This window comes from Pseudophryne corroboree, chromosome 10 (assembly GCF_028390025.1).
Source record: "Pseudophryne corroboree isolate aPseCor3 chromosome 10, aPseCor3.hap2, whole genome shotgun sequence".
Lineage (NCBI taxonomy): Eukaryota > Metazoa > Chordata > Amphibia > Anura > Myobatrachidae > Pseudophryne > Pseudophryne corroboree.
This window is the reverse complement of record NC_086453.1, coordinates 354,009,865-354,016,591: the sequence shown is the minus strand read 5'-3', so window position 1 is coordinate 354,016,591 and position 6,727 is coordinate 354,009,865.

Here is a 6,727-nt window from a genome sequence, read left to right as displayed (position 1 = left end):
GCTCAGGATATCTGTGTACAGTATTCTCACAAGGATCCAGTTATTTATATTCATCAGTAACCAGGATATCAGTGTTATCATATGATGGTTTATCAGCCTCAGGAGCTGTCATGGGAATGCAGGTGACAGTGTGATCATCTCTTGAAACAGAATAAATTATCATAATATTCATTTTTCAATTGCATATTTAAACTAGCTGTGCCTACTCGCCATTGCTGAGTGATCATTAACTTTTTTTAATGATACATTTTTTTTTCTTTCACTTTTCATTTTTTTTTAAGTTCACTTGTCTGTCTCACTATCTTCTAGTTACTTATTTGCAGGGCTGCCATCAGAAATTCTGGGGCCCGGGACTCACAAAATAGGCAGGGCCCCCTTCCCCCCAAAAAAGAAATAAATAGATAAAAAAAAAAATATATATATATATATAAAAACATACAAATTAAATACACACACACACACACACACACACACACACACACACACACACACACACACACACACACACACACACACACACACACACACTTTCTCTCTCTCACTTAAAACACACACATGCCTCTAACTTACACATGCCTCTTGTACTCACACAAACACACGCCTCCTTCTCTTAAAAACACACATGCCTCCTTCACTTAAAAACACATACATGCCTCTTTCACTCACAAAATAGGCAGGGCCCACCTCCCCCCAAAAAAGAAATAAATAGATACAATATATATATATATATATATATTAAAAAACATACAAAATAAATACACACACACACACACACACACACACACACACACACACTTTCTCTCTCTCACTTAAAACACACACATGCCTCTAACTTACACATGCCTCTTGTACTCACACAAACACACGCCTCCTTCTCTTAAAAACACATATGCCTCCTTCACTTAAAAACACATACATGCCTCTTTCACTTAAACACACACGCACCTCCTTCACTTAAAAACACACACATGCCTCTTCCACTTAAACAAACGCAAATGCCTCTTTCACTTAAACACACACAAACGCCTATTTTGCTTACAAACACACACACACCTCTCACTTAGACACACACACATATGCCTCTCACTCACTTACACACACACACCTCTATCTCTCTCACACACACACACACACACACACACACACGCACACACACATGCACACACACACACACCTCTCACTTACACACATGCCTCTCACTTACACACACTCACACACACACACACATGCCTCTCACTTGAACACACAATTTTCCTTAAAAAAACACAGAGACCCACACACACCTCACTTAAAAATATGCACACACAAATCACAGTGCTGCCAACATTTATTAAAGACCCCCCCGCACCACCTCTCCAACTGCACCGCCCCACACACACACACGCACGCACGCACACACACACACACACACACACACTCAGTGGAGCTTGAGGCAAGTGCTGATACTGACTACCTGTTGCTATCAGCCCAATGGAGGAGCAGAGAGCTTCACTCGGCCAGCTCAACTGGACGGGCCTGGGAGGAGCTGTGCTCTGGAGCTCCCCCTAGCGGCAGCCAGTTCCTGCTCTGTATCTAAGAGGAGGCAGCTTCCAAGTCACAAACACAGCTCTTCCGTCTGAGAAAATGATTAAAAATTTTTTTGCAACAGGCGATCATCAAGCTTCTGATGAAGCTAGGCGACCGTGCCTAGGGAAACGCGTTAAGTGTTAAGCTGCCATAACCAAATGTGCTCCATTACATGAGGATCCGGATATGGGCTTTTAATATTTATTCCTTGCCTTTGGAACTTTCTCTGAGGGACTGCATTATTACAGCTTTGATTGGAGAGAACCAGGCTTTGCACAATCATCACAGCTTGCCTGCTGTTAATTTTCAAGCACCTGGAAGCCTCCATCGCCATGGGTAACACCTGCTGTATTTAACAACATTATTCCCCAGGGAACTTTATCCTTTGAGTCCGGGATCCCATTTGGATACACACCAGCAGCTGCTTTTCATTTTTGTTCTCAGTCTAATATGCCCAGATTTTATGTTTTTTTAATGAGAGTATTTCTCTATTTATTGTCTAGTAAATAAATTGTTCATTTATTTCTATCAATCCAAGATTGTTTATTATTATTGGAGAAACACTAACCAGCGCCAGTACAATTCTTTTACTGATCATCAGGCAGTGGAGGAGATGTGCCCCCTTGAGGTCAGGAGTGTGGCAGCAGTCGACTCCACTGCCTCCCACAGTTCTGCAACTGGTTAGCCACCTGCAGTGCTTCTTTCTTCTCTAATTTCTTTCTCGCTCTCTTTCTTTCCTATATGTATTTAAGTAAAAAAAAACTGTAAGCGACATTATGCTCGCACTCCAATTTCTTGGGTCTATCACCTGTCTAACCAAATATGTTAATACTTGATCTGTTCTGGTGTTCTTGACATGTATATCTTGTTTTCCAAGTACATGTTTGTTGTGTTACATTTTCTAATTATGATTAAAGTCTTTTTAAAACAAAAACAAAATAGCTGCAAGCAACAAAGCTACATTTGTGATCACTGGGACTTGTGGTACTTATACATCTTTGAGCAACTTAGGGGTCTGTTCATGAAGCAGTGAAAAGAGTGGAGAAGTGAGCCAGTGGAGAAGTTGCCCATGTGCAAACACAGTAATAAACAGTTGGCAAAATGACAACCAGAACCGTCAGGGTGCATCCAGCACACGTTCCCTAGGAAAATGCAGAGGAACACAAGAAAACTAACATGCACCTCAAATACAGTTTTGTGGGGTACGCTGACTGCCCAACTGCTGTAGGACTACAAAGCCCAGTATGCCAGTCAGGACCTATTACCAATTAAAGAGGAGGAGTACCAACTTTCTGGGGAGGAGTGACACACAATGTGGGTTATCCTGGCTGCAGAGAGGAGTCCCTAGGACTGGCTGGTGTTATATACCTAAAATAAGCCATGCAATCACTGTATCACACACACTTGGGGGGGGGGGGGACTCCAGCTGGCCAACTGCTGTAGGACTACAAAGCCCTGCATGCAAGTTGGGACCTAGGACCACCTTTTGAGAGGCAGCAGCTATCCTGGCATTTAGAGACCTCACCTTAGTTCCCAGACTAATTATCAGCTGCTGCTGCTGCTGCTTCCTTCCACCCTGTCCTCCTCTGGTGGAGCTGCCATACAGGAAGAGGGAGGCCCTGAAGTACAGGTCTGGGGCAGACATAATTTACACAGGCACAGGAGTGCGTGAACGGCCATGGACCAGTGCTTGGGAAATGAAAGGGGGCAGCTGGAGAGTCCATGAGGCCCCACCCCATTCATAACTGTTCTAGTTGCCGGGAGGGTTGGATTCCCAGGAGTCCACATTGGTGGTAATGGAGAGTGGGGAACTGCAGTGAGTGTTCTGGGACCAGGTAGTAGGTAGCCCCTTAGGGCCCTGTACTTCTCTGGTGGAGCTGTGTGTGGGAAGGGGGAGGTGCTGGGGACAGACATTGCTTACACAAGCATAGGAGTGAGTGACTGCCATGGACCGGTGCCTGTTAAAAGAAAGGTGGCAGTTGGAGAGTCCATGGTCACTGCCCCTGCTAATTTATTAGCATTCTAGTTGCCGGGGAGGGGGGAGTTTCATTGGTGGTGCTGGGGAGCGGGTACCAACAGCGAGGGTTCTTGGACCTGGAAGAAGATAGCCCCTTAGGGTTGATAGGAAGGAGGGGAGGCAGAGTACCCATCTCTGTACACTCTCAGATTTTGCACCTGGGACACATGCCCCCTTATCACCCCCACCTAGTTGCGGCCATGCCTTAAATTGAAGCGCTGTGTAATCTGTCAGCATTTTATATATAACAGATAAAATGTATGGAATATGTATTAGATAGATTATATCTTTGGCCTCTTAGTTCAGAAACTTTCTTTGACACATGAGAACAACTGACAGCCTCCAGGTGGCTTCTTATCCATTTCTTCAGTTCTCTGAGCGAGGATTCATTGGTCTCTAATACTGTGATATTACAGAGTCTCCTCTAATGAGATCTGCATAAGGATATAAGGGATGTTACATCATAAACTGATCCCAGTCTCAAAAAGAGCAAAAGATAAAATAAATAAGATGATGTTTATTTGTCATTATGAGATGATTTGGAGGTTGTTCTGTGTTGGTATCGAATAGATCATCACCAGGTTTTTTTGTGTCAGTATGAGATTATCAGGTGATAGTTTTCTGTTCATAAGAGAGATAATGAGATAGTCTTGTGTAATCTTGTGTTCATATGAGATGAGCAGTAATTGGTTTCTTATTAGTACTGTATGTGATAATAATGATCTCTTATAAATAGGAGATGCTCAATAGATGTGTTATGTCAGTGTGAGATGATCAGGAGATGGTCTTGTGTTATTGTGAGATTATTGGGAGACAATCTTGTGTCACTGAAAGATGCTCAATAGATGTCTTGTGTAAGTGTTAGATGATTGAAAGATAAATCATCTTGTGTCAGAGGGAGTTGATCAGGAGATGGCATTGCGTCAATGTGAGATGATCAGGAGATGGATTTGTGTCAGTGTGCAAGGATACGGAGATGGTCTTGTGTCTGTGTAAGATCATGAGGAACCATGGAGGTCATTCAGACCCATTCACTGCTGTGCATTTTCGCACAGCAGTAATCGAGTCTGAACTGCAGATGTGCCGCTGCCGCAGTGCACCTGCACATGCTAGACAGCCGATGGCTGTCGTAGGCTAGGGATCACCTCTGCCTGATTGACAGGCAGAGGTGGTCGCTGGGCAGAAGGGGGCGGGCCGGCGGTGTTTAGCCGCCATTTAATGGGTGCGGTCCGGGCAACGCAGGCATGCCCGGACCATTGGGGGGGTGGGCTGCTGCGGCTGCGTGACATCACACACAGCTGCTGTGACACGAGTTGTGATGAGTAGCTCCCTGCCAGTGCACAGGAGCTGCACTGGCTGGGAGCTACTCCTACAGTACAAAAGCATCGCCGCTGTGCGATGCTTTTGTACTTGTGCGACGGGGCAGGGACTGACATGCGGGGTGGACTAGCCCTGTGCTGGGCGTCCCCCCACATGTAAGTGTGTCTGATCGTAGCTGTACTAAATTTAGCACAGCTACGATCATCTCTGAATCACCCCCCATGTCATAAGCTTATATACGGAGTGCAATAACATAAAGTTTATGTGTTTAAACTAGTTTTGAGCAACTTCTAGGCTTCCTTCTATTTAAATTTGGGTTAAAGAAGGACAAATTACGGGTTGTGCTCTCCTGATTGGCTGTATGCTCCTCACCTGTCACTAAAGCAGAGCCCATAGAGTCTAATGGGAAAAAATCCCCATCGAAGTCTAAAGGTAGGAACTGGCGGTCTACTGCAGACCACAAAGTTAATTAAGGTCACCCACAAGAGTGACCTTAGTTAACCTTTTGGTCTGTGGTAGACCTCTACTACATGGCACTCCCTTATTGGCTGGAGTTTCTCCAAGTTGCAGATGTCATGTGGAGGTCCGCCATTCAGGAAAGGGGATCCATGTGTATACACATGGATCCCCTTACATCTGGTTGGATTGGGTTATGTGGGGTGTTTATTTTGAACCCATGCATGCCTACATGGAAAGAACAGGTCTGATCTATACCGGATTTAGGTGAAAAATATATATTTTTTAACAGGTACCCTATGGATTTCTAATTGGACAAGGGGACTGAGGGGCTGTGTGGGACGGTAGGTAAGTAAGTGTGGGTGTGAATGTGTGTGTATGTCCGCCGGTCACCTGAACCCAACCCTGTGTAAGTATGCTTTACTAAAATTATACTTTCACGGTGTGTGAGTGATGTCTTTATTGTTATATTTATTTTACAATAGAACCACAGATACTGGTACTTATGGTTCTCCAGGTAACAGCATTAGAGGGAAGTTTACTGGGACCTATAGTTCCACTGTAAAAGACAATATTAATTCTTGATTTTATACAATGAACTATGAAGTCACCACCCACAGCCCACGGGTGGTGGCTGTAGCCCTGGGCTTCAGCCCTGACCCTTGGGTGCTTGGAGGGGGCAACCCCTTTATTGGGGGCATCCGCTCTCCCCTATGGAACCCCAGCCAGGGCTGGCTAGTTGAAGTTTTAATGCTATGGCCGCAGGGATCTATATAAATGAGTTCTTCGGCTGTGGCATTATCTCCTTGACTAGTGGAGCCTGGTACTGTTGTTTTTTTATTTTTTTAACTGCAATATTTCAGCACTTTTCCTGACAGAAGCATGCACAGATCTCACAGACAATTTGAGTTTTTAAATCACTTTTTTAATTTCTTTTCATATATACTTGTACTTTTAATATTTCGCAGTTTTTTTTCTACATTTTAAAGATTCACAATAAAGGTTACATTTTATTATTAGTGAGCCAAATATAACTATACTTTTATCTTCTCTTTCACGTCATACCTTTTATTAACCACTTAACTCTCTAATATTTTTTCAAAAATGTCCTCAAAATTGCTGTTTTTATATTATGAAATTTTGTAAATAATAGCTATTTAAGCCTGAACAGGTACAATATTATTAACAAATATTCAGATTTGTAAATAAATTATAATGAATAAATGTAAAATAGCTGTAATTTACATAATTTAATCATGTAAAAATGTAACACTTTAGATAGATAGATAGATAGATAGACAGACAGACAGACAGACAGACAGACAGACAGACAGACAGACAGACAGACAGACAGACAGACAGATAGAT